The following is a 15,441-nucleotide window of genomic DNA, read 5'->3' as shown; positions in this document are numbered from 1 at the left end:
ACTGAGAGGGAATGATGAATGTCATGGGCCCACTTGATATAATTGGTTTGGTTTAAAAAATTTCATTTGGAGAGCACATACCAAATGAATCAGACTGACTAACCAAGATGCTGCTGATCCCCTTAAAGGGGTTGTCCGGGTTCAGAGCTGAAACCGGACATATCCCTTTCTATCCCTACTCAGCCCCTCTGACATGAGCATCGGAGCATGTCATGCTGCAATACTCTCTTTTGCCCTGGGCGCAGGTCAAGGGTTTTTTCTGGAGATCTGGTGACTTTACCGGCACTAATGGATAGGCTTTAGCACTGTCCTAGCCTGTAAGACGCTTTGGGCAGCGCTAAAGCCCACCCATCAGTGTCGGTGACGTCATCGGGAACACTGCTAGGCGGAAGCCTCTGCCTAGCAGTGCAAGAATGTAAACAAAAAAGCCCTTACTCTGGGACACAGCATGAAATGCTCCGATGCTCATGTCAGAGGGGCTGAGTAGGGGAAGAAGGGGATATGTCCAGGTTCAGCTTCTAACCCGTACAACCCATTTAAGTTATGGGCACTCATGGTCATTCAATCCCTGTTTGAGAATATAAAAAAATTTGTGGGGGTGTTTTAATGGCCCCTACTTTTTATTCATGGTTCTGATAACTTCCATGTATAAAATGCATATGTCGGAGATTCCCTTAAAAGAAAAGGGACCAATTTATATGATCCCAGAAAATTTCTCCAGATATTCTAGGTGAGGTTTATCATGGGCCTTAAGAGATCAGATGCCACCAATGTACCTGCTTGTGACCTTGAGGCTTTATTCACAACGAAAACATGAAAAAAAAAAAAGGCCATTAAACATTTGTTTTTCCCTGTTTTGTGCATGTAGCATAAATAATCACAATGATGTAGTAGATCTTTGTAATATGCAGAAATGTGGCTAATATCCTACAGGAAGCATCAGGTACTTGAGACAAGGGCCATCAGGTCACATTGAATGTCAACAATGTTATCTCTGGTGTGGACAGGTATATTCATGATTTATTTTCACGTTGATAAAGTTTCCAAGCAGCTAGGAGAAGTGACATGTTGTTTATGGAGATAGGAGGTAGGCCATAAACAAAAAATTCTTTTAAAAGAACTGCCCGAGACTGAACACAATGTGGAATCCTGGAGAGATCCTGCCCTAGATAATCACAGACAAAATTGACGTTTTTATTTAATTAAGTGTTCTTGCATGGCAACACCACTTACTGTTATCTCACATATATATTCTCATTATTATAGCCAAATTTACCACCCTAACTCCTCCCACAGTTTTTACACTACATAAACCGTAATATAGCGAAACGTGCGGATTGTTCCCAATTGGTGTGCTATTACTTTGTGGAACATTTCGCCAAATGGTTCACGAAATATCAGCATTTTAGTGGCGAAATTGGTCCCATAGAAATGAATGGCGGAATGTTCAAAACTAGAGTGGGAGCTGAAAAATCAGGACATGATTTCTAAACTGCCACCACTCCCTCATTTTCCAGCCCACCTACACAAATCGGCTGCTAATGTTTTTATAAATGTATGTTTTAATGTAACTGTGAGGCACTTTGGGCAACAACATTGCAATTAAATGTGCTATATAAATAAATAAATGTTTAAATGCATTTCTCACTCTATCAAGCTCGCAATGTGCACTTTTTAAATTTGATCAGTCCAACCTTTCCACAGTTACTCCAGCCACTCCAACCACACAACAGTTACTCAAGCCACTCCACCCAGTTACTCCGCCCACTCCAGTTGTAGACTACTGGCCGAGTACCGCATGTGCTCGAGCGGCAGGCTCGAGTCTCCTTCCTGCACGTTTCACGGCTGCTAAGCAGCCAATAAAGGTGCAGGTAAGTACTGCCATCACTGTAATGCCAGTAGCCATGTTGGCTGCTGGCATTAGAGTGATTGGCTGGCCGGAACGCGTCATCGGGTGCGACATAGCACCCGATGACATGTGCTCGGATCAGTCATAGTCAGGGAGAGCAGACGGTAGGAAGGGAAAGGCAGTGTAGGGAGCAAAATTCACAGTTATTATTCGAAGAAAGCTTTTCAAAGACCCAAAAGTCCTTTTAAGGACTACTGTGTATGTGTTTTGGAGCAGGAATATATATTTTAGCTGCGCTAAATTGATCAGTCTCAGGGACATCCGTGCTGAGGAAGGGACAGATAGTGCAGGGAGAGAAATAAGCTCTTTTTACTACCAAAAGATTTTCAAAGACCCCAAAGTCCTTTTAAGGACTACTGTGTGTGTGTTTTACAGAAGCAAGATATTTTTATTTAATACCTATTAGTGACCTATGCTGTACATCATCCGCAGACTGTGTCTTTTTGTGTAAATTCAAATAATCAGCGCTACATTTATTGTCTATAGTGTGCGTTTAATACACATCTGTGACATATACAGTACACCATCCGAAAACTGTTTCATTTAGCGTAAATTTAAATAATATGGGCCTAATCTAATGTCCACAGTGTGTTGTTTTCTGTGACATATACAGTATGCCATCCGAAAACTCTTTCTTTAGGGCAAATTTAACTAATCTGGGCCTAATATAGTGTCCAGATTCTGTGGGTTTCTGTGACATATACTGTCCTGCATCTGAAAACTGTGTCTGTATGGCAAATTCCAATAATCTAGGCCTAATAAAGTGTCCATAATCTGTGGTGTTCTGTGACATATACTGTCCTGCATTCGAAAACTGTGTCTATATTGCAAATTCCAATGATCTGGGCCTAATATAGTGTCCATATTCTGTGGGTTTCTGTAACATACTGTATACTGTCCTGCATTCGAAAACGGTGTCTTTAGCGGACTGTAAATTAATTTGCGCAACATCTAGTGACAAAACCATTAATATGAAGAAGGCAATGTCACGGATGAAGTTAGCAGAAAGCTGGAACTTATAAATAAACAAGCAACTGGCTTGATCCCAAACTAAGGAGCATATAGGTGAGCCCTATAAAACCCTAAGAGCTCTCCCTGACTGCTATGTCCATGCAAAGGTCTTTATGGTAGACGATTGCATGCCCACGTACAAAAGTCTGTGTGACACCTGAAAACCCTATAATAGTGAGGGGACACGACCACCGGCTCCCTGCACTTAATACGGACAGAGTAAGGGTCACCTAGAATCAAGCCAGCAAGGAAACACAATAAAGTAAAGGACTTATCTGAACAAACAGCAGACACAGCCTCCAGCAATGACCACTTCATCCAGGAAGTAATATAAACCGCAAAGTGAGGCAGTATGGGAGGGAATATAAAGGAAAAGGATTAGTCTGAATAAGTGGCACCTGGCAGAAGGAAAGGAGATGAGAAAGTGAAACCAAAATAAAGAACATCATACAAGAGATAGAGAAAAACGTCTGCAAGACCTTCTCAGAGGACTGGCGGTGACAGGCGAGCACTAAGGGACGGGGAAGTGGGTGTGATGCTGATGGTAAACGCAGAGGCCGTGGCCCTGGGCGCAATGAAACTGTGCCTGCTGCCAGTGCACCAGAAAAAAAAAACATCCACTGTACCCAGCTTCATGTCCAACTTAGCTGTCGAACCAGTGTAAACAGTTGGTCGGTTGGATTGCTGAAGATAATGCTTTCAGTTGGTTAAGCACCACCCTCTCTTCCACCAAGTCCAGTCTCTTTAGCCAAGAGTCTGGTCAACCGAATCCTCACTCTGATCATCCATCCTCCCACCATGGAGAGGCTTGCCAAACGAGTGATCCCACACTCGGATATTCTGAGGAGCTCTATTACATTTTGCCCTCGCGCCCAGCACGCTTGAAGAGGGACCTGATATATTGTGCCCTGATTCCCAACCTCTTGAGCTTTCACAGTCTCAAGAAGATGACGGTGGTGAACGGCAATCATTCGTTCACGAGGTGGATGATGATTAGACACAGTTGTCAATCACTGAGGTTCTGGTTAGGTCAAGTCAGGAGGATGAGCAGAGTGTGGAAGTGGAAGAGTAGGTGGTTGACGATGGGGTCACTGACCCAACATGGGAAGGTGAAAAGCAGTGCGAGGATAGCAGTACAGAGGGGGAGGGATCCACAGCACCGCAACAGGTTGTAAGAGGCAATGGGGTTGCAAAAGGGAGAAGTCAACCGACACCAAACAGGCCGGCAACCGTTACACTGAGCACCCCAATGCATAAATCTACCTTGCCAAGGGGTAGGTGTTCCGCATTTAGGTGCTTTTTTGAAGAAAGTGAAGACGACAAAAGAGTGGTAGTTTGCAACCTGTGCCGTACCAAAATGAGCCAGGGCGTGAACACAAGCAACTTCACCACCAGCAGCATGATTCGCCACATGGCATTCAAGCACCCTAATAAGTGGGCCGAACGCATGGGTCCACAATCTGGCTCTGCGGGTCACACTACTGCCTCCTCTTCCCCTGTGTTACGCACTGCTGGCCAATCTCCTGTCGAAGGCGCAGGCCCGGATGCCCCTCTCCCTGCACCTGGACCTTCGCATGAACCATCAGCAACAACATCCACTTCCCTGTCCCAGCACAACATCCAAATGTCCATAACACAGTCATTTCAATACAAGCGCAAATACCCATCCACCCATCCACAGGCCATGGCACTAAATGCGCAACTTTCCAAATTACTGGCCCTTCGAATGTTGCAATTTAGGCTTGTGGACACTGAGGCCTTCCACAGCCTGATGTCGGCGGCCATCTCTCGGTATGCAGTCCCCAGCTGCCACTATTTTTCGCGGTGTGCCGTGCCCGCCATACACCAGCATGTGCTACCCACGCCCAGGATTGTGGGCCCTACGTCCATCAGGGTCTCCGCCAGCAGCTATATTACTAACTCCAACCCCCACTTCTCCTCCTCTGCCGCCTCCACTTTCACCTCCAGCAGCAGTCAGCCATCAGTCGCTAGCTAGAAGCAGTGTAGCACTGAAGGGGGTAAGTGTCAACAGGTTATGCTGAAGTTGATCTGCTTAGGGAACAAACAGCACGCCTCCGCAGAGCTGTGGCAGGGTATAGGGGACCAGACCGAGCTGTGGCTCTTTCCACTCAACCTAGAACCAGGCATGGTTGTGTCTGACAATGGCCGTAACTTGGTGGTGGCTTTGGAGTTCGGCAACCTGACACACATGCCATGCCTAGCCCACGTCTTAAACTTAGTAGTTCAGCAGTTTACCAAAACCTACCCCAATTTGCCAGAGCTACTAGTGAAGGCGCGCCGCATGTGTGCCCATTTCTACAAGTCGTCCACAGCTTCAGCCGGTCTGTCAATGCTGCAGCAGCGCTTGCGGCTTCCAGCTCGCTCACCGTCTGTTGTGTGACGTGAGCACGCACTGGAACTCTACGTTCCACATGTTGGCCAGGCTTTGTGAGCAGCAGAGGGCAGTTGTGGAATACCAGCTGCAACATGGTGGTCACCTTTCAAGTCAACTGCCACTATTCACAAGCGAGGAGTGGTCATTGATGTCAGACCTCTGTGAGGTTTTAAAAAACTTTAATGAATCCACACAGATGGTTAGTGGCGATAACGCTATTATCAGCGTAACCATCCCACTGCTGTGTCTACTCAAACGATCGCTTCTCACAATTAAGGACAATGCTCTGAATGAGGCAGATGAGGAAATTGGGGAGCGCGAATTTGACCATGAAGAGGAGAAGAAGCTGGAGACAGTTGCCTCTGCTACAGAGGGTAGTACCCATGGAACTTTAATTCCATCTGCTCAGCATGGATGGGCAGAAGAGGAGGAGGAGCAGGATGAGTAGATGGAGAGTCATCCTGATGTCGACATCGACGTCGTGCCTGTTGGTACTCTGGCACGCATGGCTGACTTCATGTTAGGCTGCCTTTCCCGCGACCCTCGTGTTATACGCATAACACGGATTACTGGGTGTTCACCCTTCTCGACCCCCGCTACAAAGAGAACTTCTCATCTCTAATTCCTGTGGTGGAGAGGACGAGTAAAACGGTGCAATACCAGAAGGTACTTGTTGAGAGATTGCTCCAAAATTTTCCATCTGACAATGCGGCAGACAGAGTCCTTACTTCTTTAGGCAACCAAGGAAGGGAGACAAGGGGAACACACAGCAGTTCCAACAAAGGCAGGGTAACACTCTCCAAGGCATGGGACACTTTCATGACAACCCGCCAGCAACCTCACCCTGAAGAGCGGCCTAGTGGTACAAGGAGGGAAAAGTTTTGGAAGATGGTGAAGGAATACATAGCAGACTGTGTCAGCATCCTAAATGATCCCTCAGTGCCTTACAACTACTGGGTGTTCAAGCTGGACACTTGGCACAAACTTGCACTCTACACCTTGGAGGTGCTGGCCTGCTCTGCCGCCAGCGTTTTGTCTGAGCGTGTATTTAGTGCTGCTGGTGGCATTATAACAGATAAGCGTATCCGCTTGTCCACTGGCAATGCTGACAGGTTGACTCAGATAAAAATGAACAAGGCCTGGAATGCCCCTGAGCTGATGATGAACATAAAGGCAATTTCAATCTATCAATGTACTCAATCTACTGTAGTGTATTCCCATGCACCTTTTCCACCACAAAAAAAGAGTATTTTGTTTTCTCCTCCTCATCCAGATTGTATATATTATCTCCACTCTAATTTTTTTATGACCCTGCTCAAAAGCAGTAGTGATGAGCAGCAGGGGTCATATTCGAATTCGCGATATTTCGCGAATATTTCATAGAATATTCGTTGAATATTCGCAAATTCGAATATTCGTTATATTCTACGATTTTTTTTTACTTGAAAAATCGGCAAGGTAATGATTGTGTAATATGCAAATTTTCATAATTCGAATTTTCTGATTCAAATTTTTTATTGCAAATTTTTCAACTTACAACTATTAGTCAAAGAAGATTATAGCACTATATTAGCTAAATTGCTCTATATTCGATTTTTTTTCGAATATTCTCTATATTGCTATAACTTAGTTTTTTCGAATATTCGTAATATTCTAAAACAAGAATATATAGCAATATAGCAAAATTCGCAAACACTACTACTCCTAAAGTCAAGTATATTGCAGCCTTCTTATTGGCCCACAAGCTAGAAGCAGGGAGGGATCATGTGTACTGATTAAAAAATAAAAATAAAATGAAAACAAATAATAATAAAAAAATCTGAAATAAATCGAATAGTACCTATATTCGCGATGAAAATTCGAAATTCGAATATTCGTGATCAACACTAAAAAGCAGGCCCTCAACTAAAAATTTTTTATAGGGTCAGCTGAACAGCATGCACTCCGATATATTGTTTTAGAGCATCAGCTTACAGCATGCACTCGCATATAATGTTTTAGAGCGTCAGCTGAACAACATGCACTTGAAAATAATGTTTTAAAGCCGCAGCTGTACAGCATGCACTCGCATATAATGTTTTAGAGCGTCAGCTCACCTGAAGGCACTCGCACGCAAATAATGTTTTAGAGCGTCAGCTGAACAACATGCACTTGAAAATAATGTTTTAGAGAATCAGCTCACCTAAATGCACTCGCAAGTTTTAGAGCGTCAGCTGAACAACATGCACTTGAAAATAATGTTTTAGAGCGTCAGCTGTACAGCATGCTCTCACATATAAAGTTTTAGAGCGTCATTTGAACAGCATGCACTCGCATATAATGTTTTAGAGCCTCATTTGAACAGCATGCACTCACATATAATGTTTTAGAGCGTCAGCTCACTTGCAGGCACTCACATATAATGTTTTAAAGCGTCAGCTCAACTGCAGGCCCTCACATATAATGTTTTACAGTGTCAGCTCACCTGCAGGCCCTCGCATATAATGTTTTACAGGGTCAGCTCAACTGCAGGCCCTCGCATATAAAGTTTTACAGGGTCAGCTCAACTGCAGGCCCTCGCATAGGATGTTTTACAGGGTCAGCTCAACTGCAGGCCCTCACATATAATGTTTTACAGGGTCAGGTCACCTGCAGGCCCTCGCATATAATGTTTTACAGGGTCAGCTCAACTGCAGGCCCTCGCATATAATGTTTTATAGGGTCAGGTCACCTGCAGGCCCTCACCTAAAATCTTTTACAGGGTCAGCTTAACTGCAGGCCCTCGCATATAATGTTTTACAGGGTCAGCTCACCTGCAGGCCCTCACCTACAATCTTTTACAGGGTCAGCTCACCTTCTGATGACGACAGCGAAGTCTTGCCTGTTGGTACTCTGGCACACATGGCTGACTTCATGTTAGGCTGCCTTTCCCATGACCCGCGCGTTATGCACATTTTAGACAACACGGATTACTGGTTGTTCACCCTTCTCGACCCCAGCTACAAAGAGAACTTCTCTACTTTCATTCCTCCAGTGGAGAGGACAAGCAAAACAGTGCTATACCAGAAGGTCCTTGTTGAAAAATTGCTCCAAAGTTGATAGGGCAGACATCAAAATGGATCATCGCCGTCATGGGGACGTGCAATCGCCTAGAAATTATCTAAAGTCAACAAAGCTACAGGCCCTTTTGCTTCCACGGAGGGTGACTATAGGCTTGGAGGACACCGGCTCTTCACTAAAACGGAGCGGTGCCCAGAGCCATAGAGACCGGCAGCAGACGAACCTGGGAGCAAGTTTTTGACGACACAGTGAACCGGAACTTCAGCAGTGGAATACTGCAAAAGGAATCACCGAACAGTGAGTAAGAGCGGGACGCCGCTTTAAACACTCATTGTAAAGTGGACTTTTAGAGACGCAGAGACTTTGTCCCAACCAGCGGACCCCAATCCTGCATGTAGATAACACCGGCAGCAATTTAATGATTCTTGTCACTACATTCTATCATCCTAAGTGATCAAGGTTTTTAGCCGCAAGGCAACTATTGTGGTCACACTGATGTACAACTAATCTAATACGTAGGCATCATCTTACCTACTCTCGGAGTGTCCTTTTAGTTGCAAGATAAGCTATTGTGGTTATACTGATGTTTAATTAATCCACCATTTTAGTTACTATTAATTTTTAGGTTGTTCTTACTATATTATTAATTGTGGGGACATTATATTTCTATATATGTCAATGTATGGTTATGTCAATAAACTTATTAATTGAAGCTCATAGTATCTATCACTTGGTTCCACATACAGTGTGAGTGCCCAGTATACTTTATATTTTACTGTCAATTTCTTAAAGGAGGGGCGATTCCTTTTTACTGTGAGCACCTCCTTCTGTGGGGTCATCCACTCCTGTGCGTCTCATTACTGTATCAAATATAGCAATGTGTTCGGGCTGAACACCCAAATACTTTGGTGCTCGATCATCACTAGTAATGTGATCTACAGATAGATAGATAGATCCCTTTGTACAGGGCTGGCCAACCTGCGGCTCTCCAGCTGTTGCAAAACTACAACTCCCACCATGCCCTGCTGTAGGCTGATGGGAATGCTGGGAATTGTAATTTTGCAACAGCTGGAGAGCCTCAGGTTGGCCAGCCCTGCCTTAGTAGTTCAAATGTGTTGACCTTTATTCACTAGAAAATGTGACGTTTCAGTTAAAGGACAGGTTCTGGATTAAAGTCATAGTCACGGCTGCTTATCTTTTGGATATTTTTGTGCTGCTGAAATTTAGATTTTTTTTTTAGATAGATAGTCTGATTCTGCAGTCTTAAATCTGCATTACACAGTCTGATTTGGCAGACAATTGTCGGGAGGGAATCAATTGCCTGCTTGTCAGCAGAGTATGGGGAGGAGTGATCGTTATGCTACTGCGCGTTCCCATGCTGTATAGTAGTTTGCTGGCAGCAGATTGTTATTAGACACCACGCTCTGCTGCCTACAAACGATCATTTTTTAACATATCAAAAGATTTGGCTTACCTGAGTTTTCTCATTCATCGGGCAATCAGAGGCAGTGTTACACTGCCAGATGAATGCTAACGAGCGTTTATGCGAACGCTCATTAGCGATTATCTGCTGAAAAATTGGGCAGTGTAATACAGGCTTTACTCCCTTTCAGGAAGTAGTGGACAGCCTGCAAATAACATCTGCACACAACATCTAAATCATTGTGCATTTAGAAGTAACAGGCTGAGTTTGTCGGTTGTCATGGTCCCTTTTCACTGGCTGAGGATCGAGCAGATAATCTCTAATAAGATTTTGTAGAAAAGATCGTTAGCAATTATTTGCCAGTGTAAAGGTGCCACCGATATCCCGATGAACATGTGAAACACTCATTCATTGGGTAATAAGATCATTTGTGTGGACACAGCCGGTCATGGTGTCTAAACAGCCTCTACTCCCACAAACAATGATTCTGTATTGTGACGAGCGATGACATTAGCGATCACTCCTCCCAATACTGTGGAGGATATTGCTGCAAGTAATTGCACCAATCTCGTCCACTGCCAAGCAGGCGATTGCCAGGAAGGAACGCTTCTTTCCAGACAATCGTTTTCTTAGTTGAGAAGCAAAAAAATCCCGCTGTGTGGGTCTTTAATACATTTTTTGTCATGATTTAGTCTCCTTATTCCTGCAGCTGAAGGACAATAGATACTCACTCAACAGCCAAGTTATAACATTCTTGGTTTACACACTAATTACATTCTGCTAAACATGACCCACAGAGGTTAAGTGTTCAGAAGATAGCAAAGTGATTATAAAGAGTGGAATCCATCCCCGTCAGTTATAGGCCATCTCAGCTATCTTTATTATAAACACACAGCAGAGCAGGTAACCGCTTACCTCTCCCAGTAAGGATGTGACAATAAAATGTGGATTTTAGGATGTTGTTACTCATGGAGCCCCAGAGATAATGTAAAGGGTCAAAGCTTTTCTCAATTACATTCTTGCTTAGTAATGGTCACATTACAAACCTAACATTATTTTGCTTGGGAACATGCTACGTATATACAGTAAACTTCTTTTAATCTAGGACCTGATAGTGATGAGTTATCAAATATTCTGGATTATCAAACAATTAGAGTAAAATATGTGCAGAGGTTAAAGGGGTTTTCCAGGATTTAAAAATTGATGACCAATCCTTAAGATAGGTTATCAGTATCCGATTGGTGAGGGTCCGACTCTTAGCAACACATCTCATCAGCTGCAGCCTCTTCTTCGGGCCTGTGACATAACATTCATTGATCACACAACCTTTCTACAGCTCAGTCACATTGATTGAACTGCAATACCAGGCGCAGATGGTCTACAATGTACTGCAATATGCCTGGTACACAATCAAAAGACCACAACACACTACAAGAATCGCAATTTTGTCAAACAGTTGATAAGCGGGGGTGTCTGGAGTTAGACCCTCCCGGATCTGATCTTGATGACCTGGCCAGGGCATTGGATGAAGCCCTGAAAAAAACTTTATAAACCTTTGGGAAGAAACCCAAATTATATTCATACTTCATACATACTTGCCAGCACTCCTGGATTGTCCAGAAGGCTGCAGGCAAAAGTAGAGACCTCAGAGGCCCCCAAAATAGTTGCCAAACCTCTGTGGTTTCAGTGGAATGCCATAAAAAAGTAGTGGGTAAAACACAAAAGTGGATGGAGCCTATTAAAAGGGGTACAAATATTTTGCCTGCACACAAAGCGTACCACCACCACCTCTCTCCAGGAGTCTACGATAAAGAGACTGGCAAGAAATATTACATTGAAGTTCTGTGCTGGAAAAATGTGCCACATTGTCAGAAGCTCTAGATTATCACATGCTGGATTTCGGGGATGGGGATTATTGATTTAGAGACATGTCTGTGAGGAGTTAATATTGAAAAAAGAAGAACTAATAAATACCTATGTAGTTATGGAAAATGGGGGCAATAGGGTAATTAAGTGAGTATTTGGCCATCTGACAGGGACCCATGGTGCTGGGGTATCTCTGGCATCAAGAGATCCTATCTGACCCCTGAAATAAGCAGTCAATTAAGAGATCATCCATATAATGGACTTTTAAAGGATCAGCTTATGTAATGCTACCAAACCACAAGGGAAAACACGTGATGCTCACAGTGGGCCAATGGGTGCAATAGTTCATGTATTCACGGTGAGCAGATTCACCCCTGGTCTGGCATACAGTGGATGGGAAAACAGCACAAAATCCTCCGGGGCACTCTCGATTACAGGGAACACCAGCCAGATGGAAGTTGAGATGCCCTTGATGGTAATGGGTGTAAGGTGCTTTTGCAGCTGAGCCCCTGGTCCATGATGCCATCACCGTTAGGTGCAAATGTTGAGAGTAGTAGTAAGAATGAGGAGTTGTTTGTTATAAACCAGTTGAACATTTACTGAAAATCAATAGTCTCTGTACAGTTGGTACAGTTCATCAATGGAAAATGTTTTGCATAGCATAAGTAATAATAAGTTGACTTATAATCCTATTTTTCCCTGGCGCCTCCACAACGGCACTCCAGGAGGGTGTCCCCGCCTCCCCAGGACAGGAAACAACTTAGAAGCTCAGTCTTAAAAAGCCCCCTCCCCTTACCTGCTTCAGTTTTTTTGTTTCCTGTCCTCGGGATCACGTGGAAGCCGCTCCTGCTACGTCAGGGGTTCATGGACGCACGGGAGGGCCGTGCAGAGGTCGGGAGTTGACAGGTCCTGTCCCCGTTCCTTCGGCATAAGTCCTTTGGTGAAGGCAGCCCCGGGCTTTCGCTCCCTGGCTCATTGTGGAAACGAGGGATCGCGCTCGTGCGCACAGGCCGGAAGTTTAGTTGCCAGTTCTCTGCGTCACTTCCGGTGGCGGGTGATGTCAGAGGACTGGCGGATATAGGGCTAGGAGCGCGGAGTTCGGCGTCCAGCATCACTGACCGGTGACATGTCGGCTCCTGTGGAAGCTTCCGAGTCCCATAAGCCTGTGGATCCTGCCGCCCAGAGCCCGGTAAGCCTCCTTCCTGTCTGATACTGACCCTGCTAAAAGGGGGGGGAAGCACATTACTATTTCCCTCACTGGTGCGGTGCTCAGGACAGTCTTTAACAAGGGGCAAAAGGGGCAGCTGCCCCGGGCCCAGTTGCTCCTGGGGGGCCCAAGGCAGCTGCCTCTTGAGCCCTGCTAGCCACTGCCACAAGTGTCAGGCTGTCAGCTACACAGGGGGTGCTGCCATGCCATGCCTGCCGGCACTCCAGGCAGCGTACTGTGAGAGCTGTGATTCTCTAGGACCTTAGATGACATCATCACCATGTGACCAGTAACCTAGCAATATTACTGGTCACATGGCTATGATGTCATCAAGGTCCTTTTTACCAGGAGTGTTGCTGTAGAAGTTTGCCTTAACTGTGGAGCTTTTTTTTGTGAAGATTACATCAGAAAAAGGCGACAGGTGCTGTTATGCTAATATACTGTTAACTACTGTATAGTGGGGTGCTGTATAGTGTGGGGGGCTGTATAGTGTGGGGGGCTGTATACTGTGGGGGGCTATACTGCTGTACTGTATAGTGTGGGGGCTGTATACTGTGGGTGCTGTATATTGTGGAGTGCTATACTGTATACTGTGTGGGGCTGTATACTGTGGGGGGTCTGTATACTGTGGGTGCTGTATATTGTGGAGTGCTATACTGCTGTACTGTATAGTGTGGGGTGCTGTATACGGTGAGGTGCTATACTGCTCTACTGTATACTGTGAGGTGTTGTATACTGTGGGCTGCTATACTGCTCTACTATATACTGTGGGGTACTGTATAGTGTGGGGTGCTATACTGCATACTGTGTGGTGATGTATACTGTGGGCTGCTATACTGCTCTACCATATATTGTGGGGTACTGTATAGTGTGGGGTGCTATACTGCATACTGTGTGGTGCTGTATACTATAGGGTGCTATACTGCATACTGTGGGTTGCTGTATACTATAGGGTGCTAAACTGCATACTGTGGGGTGCTGGGGTGCACTGTAACACTAGGGTGAGCCGAGCCCTGGTCTCCTTCCTACAGAGCGGTGCCCACTTACAGCCTGAGCCAAGCAGCCTAGAGCACTGATCCTGAGCCGCTGGAGTCTTCCGAACTGGAAGTATTTACAGTCATTCACTGTACTCTACCAGGTGTGTGGATTTTTTGTGTGTGTGTTGTGGTGGAGGGCGTGATTGCCTGCTAAGGTGTGGGAAGGCGGGATCCAGGGGGCCCAAGTACATTTTTGCCCAGGGTCCAATCAATATTAAAGACGGCCCTGGCGGTGCTGGTGTTAATAGTGTAGCCCCAAGTTAAATATTACCTTACAGGGCAAGGACACCAGCACCAGAAGATCTGAGGATTCATTATCCAAGAAAAGATGTGCAATATGTAAAAAATCCCTGCCCTCTAAATCAAATCCAAAATGTACGGACAAAATAGTTTCGGAGGAATCACCCTCTTTCCTTGAATGAATCCGAGACATGATTAAGGAAGAGGTTAAATCAGCAAGGCTCCCTCCGTGTTCTCCTCAGCCCTCTACCTCTCAAAGATCTCAGTTGTCGGACCGTCAGCCGGAGCCTGACTCTGAGGAGGGAGAAGTATTATCCCTTGAGGAAACTGAATCCTCTGATGAGGAATCAGGGAGACCCCTTTGTAGCCCAGAAGATACAGAAAGGCTGTTAAGGACCATTAGGGCTACAATGAAAATAGAAGAGACTAAGGAGCCTTAGTCCATTCAGGACAGAATGTTCCAGGGGCTGGGAGAAAACAAGAGAAAGGTCTTTCCTGTACATAGTAACATTAAAACGTTGATTAAAAAGGAGTGGAAGGATCCAGAGAAAAATAATTTAATCCCTGCCTCCTTTAAAAGATAATATCCATTTACTGAAGAGGATTCAGTTCTGTAGGATAAGACGCCTAAGACTGATGTGCCTGTCGCCAGGATATCTAAGAAAACTTCTCTTCCCTTCGAAGACATGGGCCTTTTAAAAGATCCTATGGATAAGAAATGCGAGAGTTGGTTAAAATGTGCAAGGGAGACAAACACAGCCATGCTTAGGCCCAGCATAGCCGCTACCTGCACGTCAAGATTCCTGTCAGTCTGGCTAACACAGCTCGAATAACACCTGGCGGCAGGGACTCCAAGGGAGGAGATCCTGGCCTCAATACCTACCTTAAAACATGCCTGTAATTTCCTGTCAGATGCATCCATAGACCTGGTGAAACTCTCTGCTACATCCTCAGCCCTCTCCAATTCAACAAGAAGAGCTATATGGCTTAGATCTTGGTCCGGTGATGCTAGTTCAAAGAGTCGGCAATGCTCTATTCTGTGTGAGGGAGATAAACTGTTCGGGTCAGTCCTTGAGGACATTTTAAAAAAAGCATCAAACAAAAAGAAGGGATTTCCTTCAGAATCAGAGTTTTATCAGCAGCGTCGGTCCTTTCGGAATCAAAGGAGAAATAGACCAGACCAGAAGAGAAATGGCAATCCTCCAGAGGAAGAGGAAGGGGGTTTCTATTCAACCCCGAATCCACTTCTAAACCTGGCCAATGACACCAGGCCTCAAGTAGGTGGCAGGTTAAAGATGTTCTCCAAGGCCTGGG

Source organism: Bufo gargarizans, chromosome 2 (assembly GCF_014858855.1).
Source record: "Bufo gargarizans isolate SCDJY-AF-19 chromosome 2, ASM1485885v1, whole genome shotgun sequence".
Taxonomy (NCBI): domain Eukaryota; kingdom Metazoa; phylum Chordata; class Amphibia; order Anura; family Bufonidae; genus Bufo; species Bufo gargarizans.
Note: the sequence above shows the minus strand (reverse complement) of the source record.